Below are 18,686 nucleotides of genomic sequence, written 5' to 3'. Positions count from 1 at the left end.
AGGCAATCGGGATCATGGATCCTGGCGGTGCTGGCAGTTCCCTGGCAGTCTGACCGCCAGGGTTTTATTGTGGTGGTCAGACCGCCACAACAGCGGCGGTCCTGACCGCCACAGCGAGTGTGGCAGCTTAAAGATTGTCACACTCGTAATGCGGCCCTAAGTTCTTACACTGCATACAACATCACTCTACACCACTCCAGTCTATGTCACTCCATTGTACTACACCAAACGTTACTTCACTATACGCTAGTGCACTCTACTTCATTCTACGTATGCCACTCAACTCTACTCAATTGCATTTTATGCCTCTCCACTCTAAAGCACTCCACTGGGATCTTTTCCACTATATGTCTCTCCACTGTATGCTATTATACTCTACCCCACACCAGTGTATGCCACTCCACTCTATGATATTGCACTGTATACCACTCCACCGTACTACACTCCACTGTATGTCACTACGCTTTATGCTCCTCCATTCTATGCCACTCCAATGTATGCCTCTCCACTCTAAGCACTCCATTCTACATTATTCCATTGGATGCCACTGCACAGTATGCACTCCACTGTATATTACACTCAACCTCATTCCAGTGTACGCAGCTCTAGTCTACACCACTTCAATGTACACTACTGCACTGTATGCTGCTCCACTGTAGGTTATTCCAGTCTACCCCACTCTAATGTAAACAATCCACTCTATGCTATTCCACTGTATGCCACTCCACTATATGCTAATCCACTCCATGCCACTCCGGTGGTATCCACTCCACGGCACTCCATTATATGATAGTCCATTGGATGCCACTCCACTCCACTATACGCTAGTCCATTATATGCAATTTCACTCTATCCCACTTCACTGAACACCACTCCACTGCACGCCATTCCACTCAACGCTATTCTACTCTACACTATTCCACACTATTCTACTCTACACTACACCATTGCACCCCACTCTACACTATTCCACTGTATGCCATTCCACTCTATGCTATCACACTGTACTCAACTTCAATCTTTGCTACCTCTACTGTATGGTAATTCACTCTACCCCTCTCTACCGTACACCACTCCACCGTATGCTATTACACTCTATCCCACCTGACAGAACACCACTCCAGTCTACAACACTTCACCGTACACCATTCTACTGTACACTACTAGAATATATGCTATTACACTCTACACCACTCCACCATATACCACTCCAGTCTGCGCTACTCCACTCTATGTTATTAAACTTTATGCCACTCCACTCTATGTATTCCACTCTATGCCACTCCAGTTCTCTCCGCCACTCTATATAACTCCACTTTACAAAACTCTACTACATTCTAATAGATACTACTCCACTCTATCCCAGTACACTCCACTGTCCACATTTGCACTTAACTCTATGCCCATACATTATTTATTTGAGCACTCTACAACAGTTTCCAACACTGTACAAAATAGCACTCCACTCTACATTATGAGGCGCCAGTCCACTTTATAATCGTTTCTTCATTCTACACTAATCCACTGCACCCTACTCCACTATATGCCACTCCACTGTACACCACTAGACCTTATGCTATTTCACTCTATGCCACTCCACCCTTCTACATTCCATTGTACAGTATTCCACTGTACGCTATTTCACTCCATGCTACTTCATTTTACTGTAATCCACTCTACAGCACAACAGTGTATGCCACTCTACACCGCCTCATTGTATAACATTCTCCCCCACTCTATATAACCCCACTCTAAATACTACCAGCCTCCATGGCACTCTACAACATTCTACTACACTCTATCCCCGTGCACTCCACTGTCCAACTCTATTCTCCAAGCTATGCCTATGCACTCCAATGTACAACACTCTATTCAACTATACAACACTTTTCCATATGACACAGCACTCCACTCTACTGTATGAAATCCCACTTCAATGTATAACTGATGACTATCTAAGCTATGCAGGAACACTTCACTTCATGACACTCTACCCCACAACACACCTATCACTCTATCATACTTTCCTCCACACTGCAATACACCACTCCTCTAGACTTTACTCCACTGTATGAGACTTTAACTCACTTTATTCTACTATACAACAATCCACTATATGCAGCTCCACTGTTTCACACACTACTAAACTCTATGCAACTTCACTCTACAACGCTGTGCTACACTGTATAGCACTCTCCAACACTTTAATCCTGTCTATACCCTTCACTCCACTGTACAACAATGTACTACACTGTATTCCAGTGTACAACACTTTATTCTGCTCTACGATAATTTAGTACACTACACAACACTGTAAACCACTCTTTGTATGCCACTAAACCCCAGTTTACTCCAGTCTAATCTATGAAACAGTACTCCACTCTACTCCACTGCATGCCACACCATTCTATGCCATAATATTCTATAACACTGTATGCCAGTCCACTCTACCACACTCTAAAACACTCTATTGTACACCACTCCACTCTACAAAAATCAACTAGACTGTATGCGACTCTACTCTGCTGTAGTCTACATCATTTTCCAGTACTGTACAACACTCCACTAGATCCTACTGTACAACACAGTACTCCAATGTATGACACTTTACTCGAGTGCATGCCACTCCACTCTACTGCACTCCACACCACTATAGTGTGCAATATGCCACTCCACTCTGACACTTTACTTCACGCTACACTACACCACTCCAGTGTACTCTACTCCACTATACTCCACTCTGCTACACTTTATCCCACTCTACTCCACTATACTATACTCCACTCTACGCTGCTGCACTGCCTGACACTCTACTCTACTGTATGCAACTCCACTCTACAACATTGTACTGCACTCTATGCCACTGTATGACACTCTAATCTACTCTATGCCCATCCATTCCCTGCCACTGTACTACACTGTATTACACTCAACACACCATTTAACTTCTCGCTATAAACGCCACTTCATTATATGATACAGCACTCCACTCTACAACACTCTCCTGCAATACACTCTACTACACGCCACTTGATGATACTCCACTCTATGACACTCTACTTCACCCTACTCCACTCTAAAACACTCTATTCACTGTTCCACTGTATGATAGTCTGTGACACCCTGCTCTTCTATTTGACACACCATTCCACTGTACAACTCGTTGCTCCAGCCTACAATACTTGTCTCCACTATGTAAGACACTATGCCACTACACTATATAACACTTTACTACACTGTACAATTTGATACTACACTCAACTGTACTCCACTCTATTCCAATCTACAATACTAAACTCTATGACAATAGACTTTACAACGCTCTCCTCCATTGTACTGTGCAACAGTATTGTACAACTACTATATGCTACTACACTCTACTCTACTACACTCCATTCCAACCTACAATACTCTACTCTATGACAGTACACTTTACAACAGTCTCCTTCACTGTACTGTAAAACACTTCAAATAACAATTCTACACTTGCAACACAGGGACTTTATGATTTGAAACACATTTTTATTAAAAATGTCTAGGAAAACGGAAATTCAAAGAAAAAGAAACAAAGGTTAAAGCTCAGTTAGAAGTGAGAACACAGTGCATGGTAAAGTGGTGAGTTATAATTAGTGTTGTCTGGTTATCCAGCTGTAAAGAGTGTGTACCGCGATCTGCTACTCATAATAATTTGAAGGTAGTGTATACATTGTAAATGACAGTAATAACTGTAAAGGTTGTGCAGGTTAAACTTGGTTTGTATAGGGAAAACAAGTTTTACTATAACTAAGCTTACTTTGGTTTTATATATATTACCTAGTGGCGGTTGCCAATAGGTAGTTGTAGTTAGGACCTAGTTTCTATAGAAAACTTATTTTTTGACTTGCCTATATCTCTGGCACTGGTTAAAGAATCTTTACGAAATTTTCTATAAAAAAAATTTGACGCTCACTTCAGCTCCTCTCTGGCAACTTTCGGGGTGAGTCCATCAAGCAGAGGCTGAGAAAAAGAGGGGGTCCCAAAACGTGTTTTCCCCCATGTTAATTCCCATAGGGTTTTTTAACAGGACTACAACCCAAACCGCTGGATGGCATTACACCGAGGCCCTCATTTCGACCTTGGCAGGCGGCTGAAGCTGTCTGCCAAGATCGGACCGCCGGGCAGCCGCCAATGCAGCCACACCCCCGCCGCGGCCATTTGGAGATCCCTGCTGGGCCAGCGGGCAGAAACCTAGTTTCCCCCCGCTGGCCCAGCAGGGATCTCGGCCGCAACACCGGGGCACCCTTCGTGCTTTTCACTGCCTGCTATGCAGACAGCGAAAAGCTGCACGGGCCCTGTCAGGGGGCCCATGTACTGACCATGCCAGTGGCATGGGCAGTGTGGGGCCCCCAGGGGCCCCCTGACTCCCCGTACCGCCTGCCTTTTCCTGGTGGTTCAAACCGCCAGGAAAAGGCTGGTGGTAGGGGGACTTGTAATCCCCTGGGCAGCGCTGCTAGCAGCGCTGCCCTGGCGGATTACTACCGCCGGGGCCATTGTGGCGGGAAACCACCGGCCCCGGCGATGCAACCGCGGCGCTTCCGCCACGGTCGTAATGACCTGTGAAGCACCGCCAGCCTGTTGGCGGTGCTTCCGTCATAACAGCCCTGGCGGTCTTGTACCGCCAGGGTTGTAATGACCCCCCCAAATCTGGCAGAAAGGCAGCTCTTGGGCCAGAAAGTGCCCTTTTTGTTATTTACTGTAAATCTGTTCAATAGTTTTTGAGATATTAAAGAAAATTCAAATGTGTACATATAGGGATGCAAAGCCTCAGTGAACCCTCCTGATCTCATACTGAGATATGACTGGCTGGCAATACTTCAACCTGGAAGTTTTGGGGGCCATCTAGGGACTCGGCTTCAGCATCCTGAGGTAACTATAACTCATGCCCTCGCCATGCACGGCTAATTACCCCCAGATATTACACCTTCATGACAACTTTTATAATGTCAATAAAAATATCAATTAAACATTAGCAGTCAAATTATTGAAGAAAAAACTGTGCATGGTGGGGCGCCAGTTATAGTTACTTGGAATAAGTCCAACTATAACTGCTGAATTTCTATGGTTTTGTGCAAGCAAATTCAGAACCTAACTATAACGTCCCTGTAACCTTCGTTTTATATAAGAGAATTTCTATGTTTTTTTAATTGTATTTCCTAACTATAATGTCCCTGTAACCTTTGTTTTTTCACTTGAATATATACATATATATATATTTGTATATTTATGTGTGTTTCTATGTGTGTGCGTATAGGCGTGTGTGTGTCTGTGTGTGTATATATGTACCTCGCTTGTCAAATTTCTCACCTCAAGCTCTGGCTTGTATTTCTGTTCATTATTTACGGGTACTAACTAAGACATGGCTGGTCCTAAATCTGTTTGGAAGACTTAAAATTTGTGATTTGTCAGACATCTGTCTTGTCCATGTTGCTATTACTGACAACCCTTCAATGAGACTGTGGATAAGGTGAATATCTGGAGCTGAGTATTTTCCTTTATCAAGGCAATACACTGTAGTGTTATCATTGTGACATCAACAAACTGCTAAGCTCTTTTCACATAAGGCACTAGTCGAGGGTTGAGGGCATTGATCATGTCAGTGTATTTATTTTCAATATATGAATGTGATCTTATTTGCATCAGATTTGTTTCAATTACTGGGGACATCTTGTTTGCAGAAATACCCATGCTCATATGCATGATTTTGAAAGCATTAACCATTAAAGGATAATTCATTATGAAGTTATGTATTGCACATAGATGTGTGTATATATATATATATATATATATATATATATATATATATATATTCCAAACTACAAGTTTTCCATCCTATTTGTTTACTTTTTTATCAAAAGCTTTGGTGGCGAAGCAAAAGCCAACATGCAGCAGGTCATGATACCGATTCCCCTTAAGTGATGTTATTCAGATCATTAATTTAAAAGAGTCCTCTCTCCACTCTCCACTGTATACAATCTACTTCTTTCTGCAACAATCAATGTTCTAGACCTTCCTAGTATTTTGGATTTTATTGTTTCAAAAACTGCCCATTAGAGCTGGTCCTGGTCTGACTACCTGGCTGAGGCTTCCTACATGCACCAGATGACATGGACATTGAATAGCATGTTTAACATTCCTTGTGTTGTAGTTGGTGAGTTTTTTATGGAGTAGGTGTATACCCTCAATCTCAAAATCTGAACCAGTAATTGTCTGGTCGCACATCCCACACTGTCCACATTTATAGTGACCACGCACAAGTGAAAGATGTAACAGACGTCTTGTAGATCTTTCCTAATTGTTGAGGTTTTTGTCCATAATGAACAGACGTATGAGTTCTACCTCTGTGCAGGGCAAAAGTTGGCTTATGGATTAGTCTGTAGACCCATGCAAATCCAGCAATTTGTGGATTTGTGGTTGACTGGGAAAACTGTTATTCTCTAAATATTATTACAACCTATCCCCAACAGTCCTAAAAAGGTGAGCCTGTTTTTTGAAAGGTGTCACCTGGAATGGCTTTGTTTGTTGAAGGAGGAGGATACATAGGAACATGCCTTGACCATTCAGATAATACATGCTATATCCCACGGTTGCCAGTGACAAGCATATGCCTCAGTCAACTGGGGCACAACACCAACTATGCCCCTCCCCTCCAACAAACCCTCCCAACAACCCACTTGCACTGCACAAAAATACACCACTTCCCAATCTACAACCCCAATCGCACCCTCCAGTAAGTCCAGTAGCACACAGCCAGAGAAGCAGGCAAACTCAAGTAGGTAAGGACAACAACCACCAAACCTAGGAACAGTTTACTCAACCCTTTACTGATTCATCTTTGCATGAACACAACTTTTATATAGACCCACCATAAAAATGTGCATGTTTAAATGATTATTGTTGCTTTCTAAATAAACATCACATTTAATTACTATTCATCCTTACATGAGTTCCTAACCATATATAACCGTATACAACAATTATTTGAGAAAAATGTTACTATATTGTGCTAGATGTTTCACATTTTAAAGGAAAAAATATAATTTGCAATTTTCAAGATTGTATGTCATTGGAATAAGTAAAAGGAAAACAATAGTGAGTTGGTTAACTGACAGAAAGTCTAGAAAACATTATTTTGCTAATTTTAAGGGAACAGTCCTTGGGAGTAGGCAAAAGAACAACTATAGTGCATTAATTCAGGGATAAAAAGTAAAAGCAAGTGTTGGGCAATGCAAAAAAAAGACACAGCAATGCAAAGAAAACACTTCAGGAAGGTAAGAGGACAAGTCTATCACACAATGTCAACAGAAGTAGCCCACTCAATAGTACAACACTCTTTAAGAAAAGTCACTCTTGATAGGAAAAATCCAAAGTCCAACAGAACTCTAAACTCAGTCTCCCAACCCAAATATTGAGTCAGAGAAGCTGCTCTGGGTTGGGAGAAAAGGTTCATGGTCTTTCTAAGGCTCAGAATTCACAACCATGACCAACTCCTCCTCAAAAGTGACAGTTGGCCTCCTAGGACAGAAATGGACACCCCTTGAGGTACTAGATAAAGTGGGATAATCATGAAAACATCAAGTACGGATGTACAGTGAGACACTACAACAGGCGGGAAGGGAGGGGAGGATTAGAAGATAAGATGAGAAGTGGCAGTCCATGAGATTAGGAGGCTGAAAGGTTCTTGAAGGTAGCTAGCTGGTGCCTCTCTCAAGCGGCACTCAACTCGCCAATCAATTCTTTACTATCATGAGAGAGTCTGCTGACCAGCAATCACCTGCCTCGTGGCCTCCTGGAAAGGAAGTGTGTTTACAAATTCTGTGACATAGCAATAAATATCTGCACTTGGCTCATGATTTATCTCAAGACCTTTTGAAACTAGAGTGATTGCCTGGCTCTCGAGACTCCCATGGTGCCTTCAATGATCCTCTAGAAAGATCCAATGTCAAGGAAATGGGGTGCAGTCAGTACTTTTACATGTGCAGGTATGGTATGGGAGTAGGCTGCTGGCGAATTGAGCTCTTGCTCCCAGTCTGCAAGAATGTCAAGGATCATATCAGGTGTTAAGTCATATCTAGCAATGACTGCTTTCATGGATATGTCAAGGATTGGGGTCCTCCACCTTTAAATCCTCTCACTGCTCCTAAAATAATTGTTCTTCAAAACGAGAAGCAAATCAACAGAGCTTTTCACTGACAGTGACATAAATGTTATTTTTCTGTGTCTTATTTTCTTATGTTATGGGTTGATGTTGTAGTGAGTTTCACCTGTTAACTCGGGTGGTGGAGTCTTGACTGTACATTTGGTCCCACCATAGCAGTAGCAGGTGTGTTGCATGATTGAAATCTTGCCACAAACTGTAGTTGTATCAACTGTAGCTAAAAATGATGTTGTTTTTAAAATAATATATTAAAACTAGAAACAATACTTTTTAGACATTTAAAAACATTTTCCCTTTGTTTCCCTATTTTTTACTATGTGTTGTTATTGGGCATGATTTAATTATAGCTAGACGGTTTGTTTCTCTGCCAGGAAGATGAAGTAAGTTACTCTGTCACTCTAATGGAAATGCTGTCCTCCTACTTTATAAATGACCACCAAGCTGGGGTTCATTTATAAAGCATGTTCAGGAACCGTTGGCACAGCAGTTCCTGTCAATGCTTTTTGCACTTGGTGCTGGGCTCCATCAACATGATAGAGCGGTGCATCGAACTGGTTTCTTTTTTATTTTCAAAAAGAAAATCCCAAAAGGGATTTTCGTTTTAAAATTAAAAAATATAATGCTCCCTTGCCATGCAAGATTACTTTTTTTTTTTTTTACTGTCTCTTACTGCCAGGGTTTGTCTGGGGGTGAAGGCCAGTAAACAATAGCTATACGTCTGTCCACCCTAATTTGGCAGATAGAGATATAGCCAGTTCTCTGACGGCCCTTAATCCATCAGGCCATCGAAGACGTTTGGCTACGGCAGTGAGAGAGTAGTCACCGCTGTAGCCACACCTACTGTCCACCCACATATAAAACAGGTGGGCGGACCACTGCCTTGGCAAGGAGGGAACTCTGTTGTTGTTGCAGTGGAATTCCCTCTCGGCTAACTGTTAAATCATTCCCATGGTTATTAATTGCCTTCACTTACGTCTGTGAGAGTGTGCTGTAGCATTAGTGATTGGCCAAGTGAGGTGCTTGACTTACTCCAAATCTGTGGCAGATTTAAGCATGTTCTGTGAGTAATGCTTTTGTAGTAGTGTATGAATGCAATTGTATTACTCTTTTCAGGGTGTGTTTAGTATTTGCCTGTGTCTCCCTAAAGTGTTTCTTCAATTCCTCTTAACTCCAACAACTTAGCAGTAGATATTTCACATTTTCCAAACACTCACCCTTGTCCCACCCATTTTTTCTATTAAAACGTATATCTCAATTTGTAGAGATCTCTGAACTCTTGACAGAGATATTTTCACGTAAGAGATAGAGTTGGAGTAGGTGAAGAATGATCGCCAGTCAGATAGCATTGCTGAGTACATAAAGTGGTACTAATGAAGTGCTACTTTACATTCTAAAAAATGCGTTTGCGAATACCACCACCCTCTTTATGAGGTCATGCTCTGTATCTGTGTAAAGTTGCATCATTTTTTCCTTTAGTAGTACACAATTCTTTTGCACAATCTATGAGTTTTTCATGTGCTGTGCCTGGGCAAGGGCCCATGTGAAAACCTAGACTTTTGTGAAGCTTTCTATTGAGAGATCCCCATTTTTAAATTTTGTTGGTGCGAACAAAATAACCTCATATAGCTTCCCTCACAGTGACGCACTATCCACGCACAAGGTATTCACTTGGTTACAAAAAAGGCTAACAAGATACTGGTGCTAGTTTTGGTGAGTACTGCTAGATAACATGTGTAGCCGCAGTACACATCTGGTTTCACAGTTACTAGGAGAAATATCTGCCCAAACCAGGATTTGTATCAGAGAAAGCTACACTGTTGGAGTAGTTGTGAGAAAAACAGAAAAGTACACTCAGTTGCTTCTACTATTGCTGTATTAATTAGGTCTTTTGGGTTCAACTTCTGCCATTATCCTTGTTATATCCATTTGCGTCCTCATAAGTTGCCTTGCTTTATGTTCTGATTATTATTAGGTATTCTTCCTGTGTGGTTCCCTAATCAAAAATCTACTTCCTGTAACCTTCCTTTAAAATACATTACGCGGGGCGTGGCCAAGATGGCAGCGTGAGTGGACTTGTTTGTCTGAGCTCTGCCGCCCTGGCCTCAGAAATCTGACGCGCGGCCCAGCAGGGTGATGGCTAGAGGTGCCCAGGCGCAGTGAGTGGTGCCGTGGACCGGGGGCCCCCCGAGGAGACCGCGGAAGCCCACGGCGCAGTGAAGCTGGGACGAGGAGCAGCCGGCCTTGGCCCGCACCCGAGGCGGACGTGTGCTCTACGCGGCGGATCAAGCCGCGTGGTGGGCTCTAATCCGGCTGCTCCCTTGGTCGTGGAAGCCGCGGAGGCAGAGGCCCAGGAGGACGGCGCTGGGCCCAGAATGCGGTGAGGACTGTGCTGGGGGCCGAGGAGCTGAGAGGCGCGGGCGTCCCCGCGAGGTGGAAGCGCCCTCCCTGCTGGACTTCCCTTGGTGGACGGGTGGAGGCGCCCTCCCTGCTGGACTCTCCTTGGTGGACGGGAGGCCTGGAGGTGGCGGCAGAGGTACAGGGTGCATCTGGTCGCCCGACTATGAAGTAGGAGGACGCAGGGCGGAGAGACAGGGCTGGGCCCCTGAGTGACGGTTCTGGTGCATAGTGGGGCCACGACTAGCAAGAGGAAGCACAAGAGCGCAAGGCCAGTTGCTGTCCCGGGCTCGGGGGGCTTGTGGTGGTCTGGCCCCAGAGGGAGCCTGAGAAGGGGCCCAGGAGGGCAGCCTGCACGATCAAGATAACACACAAGTGCCATGGCAGCGTCCAAATCTATGCGGGAGCGATCAGTTAGAGATATGTTGACCGGGGCCCACCGGCACCGGGTGGCGCGGTTGAGGAATTGCCGGCGACGAAGTCCCCGGAGATGCAGGCGGGGACGGAGCTGGTCGAGGGCTCACCGGTCACGAAGGCCTTCCTAACCTCCTTGTTTGACTCGCTCCGAAGTGATATTCAGGATCTCCGTAGGGACATTTCTCAAGAGGTGAGAGAGCTGCAAGGTGAGGTCACGTCCCTGGGGGAGCGAGTAGCACAGATGGAAGACAGCAAGATCTCTTGCGGCGAGGAGGTGGGGGGCCTGCAACAGGAGGTCGTCCGCCTCCGGGATCAGCAGGACATCCTCCAGATAGCAGTGGAGGACTTAGAGAATCGCTCGAGGAGGCATAATATCCGCATCAGAGGGGTCCCGGCGGGGGCTGAGAAGGAGGACATTGGAGACTTTGTGGTGGGACTGTTTCGCTCATTACTTGGCCTGGATGAGACCCGGGAGATTACCTTGGACAGAGTTCATTGAGTGGGCCGCGCCGGTGGGGCTGGAGACCGACCACCGGATATCTTAGCCTGTGTTCACAACTATGGGATTAAAAAGAGCATCTTGCAGCGGGCCCGCAATCTTCAGCAGGTGCGTTTCAGAGGCCATGAGCTCCAATTATTCCAGGACCTCTCTGTACGGACCCTGCAGAGGCATCGCAAATTTAAGCCCATTAAGGAGCATCTGCGGGCACATGATGTCTCTTACTCTTGGGGCCACCCGTTCCGCCTTGTCTTCTGGTGGGAGGATCAGCTCTGGCAGGTGAGGTCCATATCGGAGGCAAATCGGATCCTGCGCTTGGAGGATGCCAGCCGGGATTCGGGCGATAAGGTGGGCTTGGCTGGTGGGGATCGCCCACGCTGGCGGCGGAAGGAGAAAAGGAGGAAACTGCAACGCCCTACGGTTTCCGAACTGAGGGCGGGGCAGGAATCTGTCTTGAGTAGCGTGGCCGCTGGGACTAACGCCTAAGGGAGCGATGGCAGAGGAGTGCTGGGGGTCGCACCATTTTCGGCCTGGTGGCCGCTGGAGAGGGGTCAGGGTGGCGGGGTCAATGGACCTGGCTCGATGAACTTGAATGGTTCTACAGCCCTGTGGAGACTTTACTTCGTGGAGATGTGTGTGCGAGGACTTTTTGGTTGTGAGCACCTGTTGTGCATACTGGTTGTATGTTGGCGTGTTTCCTTGGGATGCTGGCTTTTGTGTGGAGGTCTGGTCTGCCCCCAGTGTTCGGAGTGGTTGATGGCTTGGTCTGGGGTATGGTTTGCCCGTGAGGTTTCTCCCTTCTTGACCGTCTTACTCATCTTGAGGTATGATTATTAAATGTATAAGCTTGAATGTCCGAGGGCTTAATAGTCCGACTAAGAGGTTGGCCATCCTGTCAGCCCTAGAGAGGTCTGGGAGTCATATATGCCTGGTGCAGGAGACACACCTCGTGCAGAAGGATATCTGCTGCATGCGTTCTAAGTGGTTCCCTAGGCAATTCTGGTCTTCAGCTTCCTCGAAGCATGCAGGGGTTGCGATATTATTAACGCGCTCATTCCCTGGCGAAGTGGTGGCAAAATTACATGAGGTGCAAGGAAGGCTTTTAGCCATAAGGATGAGGTTGGGGGCCTTTTCTTTTACTATTGCTTCCCTATATGCTCCTAATACTCAGCAGGAAGTCTTCCTGAAGCAGGCTTTGACCCCGATGCTACACTCCCTGGATGGCGCCATTTTGGTGGGGGGCGATTTTAACCTGGTGATGGATAATGATCTGGACTGCTCCGGTCACCGCCATGGGCAGACGGGGTCTTTGACAGCGGCAGGCCGCCAGTGGCTGGCTGAGTGTGGCTTGGAGGATATGTGGAGGAGGGCGCATCCCACGCTTAGGGATTATTCCTTTTACTCAGCAGCGACCAAGACATATGCTCGGCTCGACCTATTCTTGGCTTCGCAAGAGTTCCTCTCCCGATTTAGGGAGTCTGCGATTGAGCCTCGGGCCCTGTCGGACCATGCTCCTGTCACCGTAGAGGTTGCTATGAGCATGGAGCAGGTGGGGGCATCGGGGTGGCGATTCAGGGACTCGATGCTTCAGAATGTTGCAACGGTGGAGTTGATCCGACGTGCAATAGCGGACTACCTTAGTCTTAATGACGATGGGAGCACCTGCTTGGGGACGCTGTGGGAGGCATTGAAGGCAGTGGTGGGAGGAGAGGTGATGTTGTTGTCCGCTAGGGATAATAAAGCAAGAAGACTGATGAGGGAGGAGCTGGAACAGAGGGTGGCGGTATTGGAACGCTCCCGTAAATATACGGGTGCCCCTAGAATTTGGCGGGAGCTGGAGAAGGTAAGGAAGCAGCTGAAACGGCTAAATTGGGACAGGGCAGAGTACGCAGTGGCACACCTTAAGCACAAGTACTACATTGGGAGTAATAGATGTGGGAAGCTTTTGGCACACCGGTTACGAGCGCAATGCGCAGCGTCGACGATAGGGTGTTCCCTTCATATTTGCGAGTCTGAGTGGTATGCAATACCATTTGCGACCGCGTACGCGGTCGCAAATGGCATCGCAGTTACCATCCACTTCAAGTGGATGGTAACCCACTCGCAAATTGGAAGGGGTCCCCATGGGACCCCTTCCAGTTTGTGACTGGCCCCACAAATATTTTTTCAGGGCAGGGAGTGGTCCAAGGGACCACTCCCTGCCCTGAAAAAATACCGAAACTAAAGGTTTCGGTTTTTTTTTAAGTGCAGCTCGTTTTCCTGTAAGGAAAACGGGCTACACTTAAAAAAAAACTGCTTTATTTAAAAGCAGTCACGAACATGGAGGTCTGCTGACGACAGCAGGCCTCCATGTTTGCGAGTGCCTATACTCGCTATGGGGCCGCAATTTGCGACCCACCTCATGAATATTCATGAGGTGGGTCATTGCGACCCCATAGCGAGTTGCAGTCGGTGGCTGAGACACCGTACTGCATACCAATTTGCGAGGTGCAAAGTGCGAGTCGCATGGACTCGCACTTTGCACCTCGCAAATTTTAAATTTGCTACATCTGGCCCTAGGTATGATAATTCGTGTAGGTTCATGCAGATAGTTGGTGGGATTAATAAAATGAGCCAGAAAGGATTAGTCAATGTAGTAAAGTAAATAGGGGTATGACTTTTAAAGAGGAGAGGCTGCATTCACTACAGACATTCTTGAGGTACTGTTACAGACATGGTTCATAGTTGTGTCTGTTTTTTTCTATTTATCTTTTTAATATTGCTTGTCTGCAATATTCTCTACCACAAAGGTCACATCTGGGAACTGGGAGGAAGTGCCACGGAATGAGTGTGTGAACCTACCCTATAGCCTTAAGTAGCACTCACAAACCAGTACACAGGTACACCAAATATATTTGTGAGTTCCCTTATGTTTATTGATATAGCAGCACTTTATTGTTGTTCTTTTGTACAAGGGAGTGGTGCATACCTATTCATTTGTTCTTGTTGGTCACTTACGGAAAGTACTAGTAAGAGCTTAAAACAGTAATTGTTACCAACCCATTTTCAAAAAATGACTGCAGCAGAAAGTGCTTCTGACGAGAGAGAAAGAATTTGCCAAATAATGGAGGAGAGAAGGGGAAGGATGGGATTGTGCGCCAAATGAGGAAGAGTGGGAGCCGGTTGTGGCTGTTTAAATAATTTCACCTGGATGTGGTATCTTCATACAAAAATATGGTGGGCAAAATATCGACTAACGGAATAATCCAAAAAAGGTATAGGTAGGTAGTTGGAGTTAGGGACTGGTTTCCATAGGAAACTCTTTTGTTTTTAGCTATTAACTTTGGTGGCATTTGACTAGTCTTCACAAAAATGCCAAAACTAGTGTATAAGTCAATTTAGCTGCTGTATGGAAAGTTTTGCGGTGATTGGTCAAGCGGGGACTGAGAAAAAGGAAGGTCTCAAAACAGGTTTTCCCCATGCAATTCCTCAAAGAGATTTTAGACACAACTGCAGCCTCAAACGCTGAGCAGAATTACACCAAATTTGTCAGAAAGCTAGATCTAGGTACAGAAAGATCTCTTTTTCTAAATGGTTGTAAATGTGTTCAGTAGTTTTAAAGTTATTAAAGAAAAAAGGCTTATGTATATCTATACACGTTACATGGAGCTGACAGATCTCATGCTGGGATCTGATTGTCACCACTTAAACCAGGAAGTGATGCCATCTTGGGACTCAGCGAGTCCCATGAACAACTATGCAAAAAAAAAAAACAGAAGGGGGCAGGGTAGGAATACCCCGACCCCCTACGCCTGGTGGTGCAGATCTGTGGATCCGCAGGCAACAACAACAAAAAAAAAGCAGCATGGTGAGGGACTCAGGGCACCCTCACCATGCATTGCTAATTACCCCACATATTACCTCAGTCATGACTTCTTCTATGACATCATTGATAATATAACAGTAACAGCTGCAATAAAATGATTGATGAGTAAACTGTGCATGGCGGGGTGCGACTTATAGTTACCCTAGGGCAGTGTTTTTCAACCTTTTTTGGGCAAAGGCACACTTGTTTCATGAAAAAAATCACGAGGCACACCACCATTAGAAAATGTTTAAAAATTTAACTCTGTGCCTATATTGACTATATATAAAGTAATTCTCTTGAATAGGAATCAAATAAACACAAAGAAAGTATTTTATAATTACTTTATTATGAAATAGTAAGTAAACAGAAATATGAAAAATTATAAAATACTTTATTCAGTGCGCAACCTGGGCCTGTTTGGCTGAACACAAAGCTGATATTCTGGCTGGAATCGAAGAAAGACACACACGTAGCTCTTCGTCAACGGCTCTCAGTCTCTCTCTGTATTTAGTTTTTATAGCAATCATGCTTGAAAAGCTCATCTCACACAGATATGTAGTGGAAAATGGGAGCAATGTCAAAATAGCTTTGTTTGCCAGAAGGGGGAACTCCTTGGCAGTATCCAACCAAAAACTGTCCAAAGGTAGATCAGCAAATCTTAGCTTGAAACCACGATTTTGTCTCAGTTCAGTTAGTTCCTCCTGCTCCTGTAAAGTCATGTCCTTTCCACCAACTGATACTGAGCTATAAGGGTCCCTAACCCAGTCAAGGCATTCAGTGGAGACTGAAGAGAAATAAAATGACAACTTCTCCTCGAGAGTTTTTAAATGTTTAACTATTATCTCACACAGTGCAGCAGTGTGAACACCTTGCCATTGCTTGGTGAGTGTGAACATTTCAAGATTGCCACTTTCCACGTGTTGATGCCAGAGTTGCACCTTTGAACGGAATCCATTTATTTTATCTGTACTTGTAAGCAGGTTTTCATTTCGGCCTTGCATTCGTGTGTTCAGTTCATTCAGATGATGAAATATATCTGCCAGGTATGCCAGCCTTGCACACCACTCATCACTTGCAAGCAGCTTTGCGTAATCTGACCTCTCATTTGTCAGAAACACTTTAAGTTCCTCCCGCAGCTCATACACACGAACCAAGACCTTGCCACGCGACAACCACCGGACCTCCGTATGAAACAGCAAGGTTTTATGCTTCGCTCCCATCTCCTCACACAAAGCTGCAAATATGCGAGTTTTCATGGGTCGTGACTTTACAAAGTTTACCATGCGCACAACATCATCCAACACATGAACTAGGTCTGCTGGTAAAGTCTTGGCTACGAGGGCCTCACGGTGTAAAAAACAATGCGTAACAATAACATCTGGATTTCTTTCCTTCACTCTGCTTACAAAGCCTTTGGTGCGCCCGACCATGGCTGCAGCTCCATCGGTGCAGACACTTGTGCAGTTTTCCCACTTAAGTCCTCCTTGTTCAAGGTATTCTGATGTGACCCGAAAAATTTCTTCTCCTGTAGTTTTTTCTGGCAATGCCTTGCAAAAAAAGAAGTTTTCTCTAATTGCATCACCATCAACAAAACGCACATTGGCCAAGAGTTGAGCATGTCCACTGATATCAGTAGACTCGTCAAGTTGCAATGCAAATTTCTCACTGATACGGATCTTTTCCAAAACCACACTTTCGATGTCTGCAGACATGTCATTAATACGTCTGGAAATTGTGTTGTCTGAGAGAGGGACTTTGGCTATTTCCTTAGCTGCTTCAGGTCCGAGCATCTCCTCTACAATAGCTTTGCAGGCGGGAAGTATTAATGTCTCTGCCACAGTGTGCGACTTTTTTGACTTGGCTATAAGTTCAGCAACTTGATAGCTAGCTTTAAGAGCTCTTTCATTTACCTTTGTGGTTTTTCTCATGAAAGTTGCCTCTTTCTCCGTGTTTTGACGCAGGCGAACAAAATAGTCCGCATTCTTGTTTTGAAGCGAAGGGTGTTTCGTTTGGAGATGGCGTTTAAGTTTGCTTGGGACCATAGCACTGTTAGCTAGCTTTTCACCACACACCACGCACAGTGGAGTTGGTTTGTTTGCATCTCCGGTGAAAGTAAATCCAAATGAAATATAGCTTTCGCTATATTGCCTTGTGCCAGAGAATTTGCTTGAGCTAACCATCTTTGCTTTCTTTTGATCCCCACTCGTACTTGGGCTCTCATCTGGCTCCAAATTTTGTTCAGAGTCCAGTTCTTTCCTTTTCAAAAACTTGTCCATCACTGCAGTATCTCACTGTCACTCAGTACTTACTGCGCTTGTCTCCTCCAGATAGCCGCTGTCCGTCACACTCAGCACTCTTCTGCGTATGTCTCCATCCAGATCCATCAGTCAGCGCTCTTCTGCTCATGTTTCCTCCAAATCCAGATCCATTGGCGCTCTTCTGCTCATCGGCGATGTCTCCTCCTGTCCTCCTCCTGTTAGTGTAACAGTGACACCGGAGCTATTTATAGTCCTTAACATCAGTGGTGGGATTCAAAAATTTTAGTAACCAGTTCCGACTAGACCACAGATATGTGTAACCTTCCATCACCTGTAATACCATTTCTTTCACAATGCACAATACAAAGGTGTGACAGGCTTGGGCACAGAGACACTAAAATGGTTGCTGAAAGGAGAACTTCCCCAGACAGGAGCATCGGCACAGACCCAAGCAGAGCATCCCATACAGAAACAGACTAGTAGTCAATCAATCAATCAAAGAATTTGTAAAGTGCGCTAGTGGGAAAAGCCCCAAGTGTTCTTGCCTCAGACAAAACCAGCAAAATAATGGCCACGACATACGACTTCGGCTGTTCCTCCTTGGTAAATGCTACAATGTCTGACTTCGGTTGGGTACACATATTTCCCTAAAACTTCACACATGCTTCGAAACCAGATTTACATGGGGGAAGTTATAGTAACATTCAGGGAGGTCAACAACTGGGCAGTGATTACATGGAACATTGAAGCTATTCTTCAACATAATGATTTCTTAATCATCTTTAAAACAATACTGCCTCAACCACAAGCAGGACCAGCTGTACCATTAGTTGCAGGGCTTATGAAGCATACAGTACACACATTCCTGTGTTCACAGTTGAGAAGAGACAAGAGATTAAATACAATGGGCCCACTTTAAGGCCTTTCTCTTAGGGCCCTGGGACAGTCAGAGATTAAAGGATATTACCCTTTGTGGCTCATGTCACTTACCACTGGTGTCACAGGATCACAGTACTGGTGCACTCCAAACTGGATAGCCAGAAAAATCAATCCCTGACCTCGTCGCGCTCTCCCTCT

General features: G+C 45.0%; 1 protein-coding gene across 1 annotated transcript in view; it reads right to left on the bottom strand.

Moving 5' to 3' along the window:
* The window catches only part of LOC138261625 (SCO-spondin-like), a 1,514,343-nt gene that overhangs the window by 624,125 nt on the left and 871,532 nt on the right, over positions 1–18,686 (bottom strand). The window lies entirely within an intron of this gene.

This window comes from Pleurodeles waltl, chromosome 10 (assembly GCF_031143425.1).
Source record: "Pleurodeles waltl isolate 20211129_DDA chromosome 10, aPleWal1.hap1.20221129, whole genome shotgun sequence".
NCBI classification, from domain to species: Eukaryota; Metazoa; Chordata; class Amphibia; order Caudata; family Salamandridae; genus Pleurodeles; species Pleurodeles waltl.
This window is presented reverse-complemented; position numbering and strand designations above follow the sequence as displayed.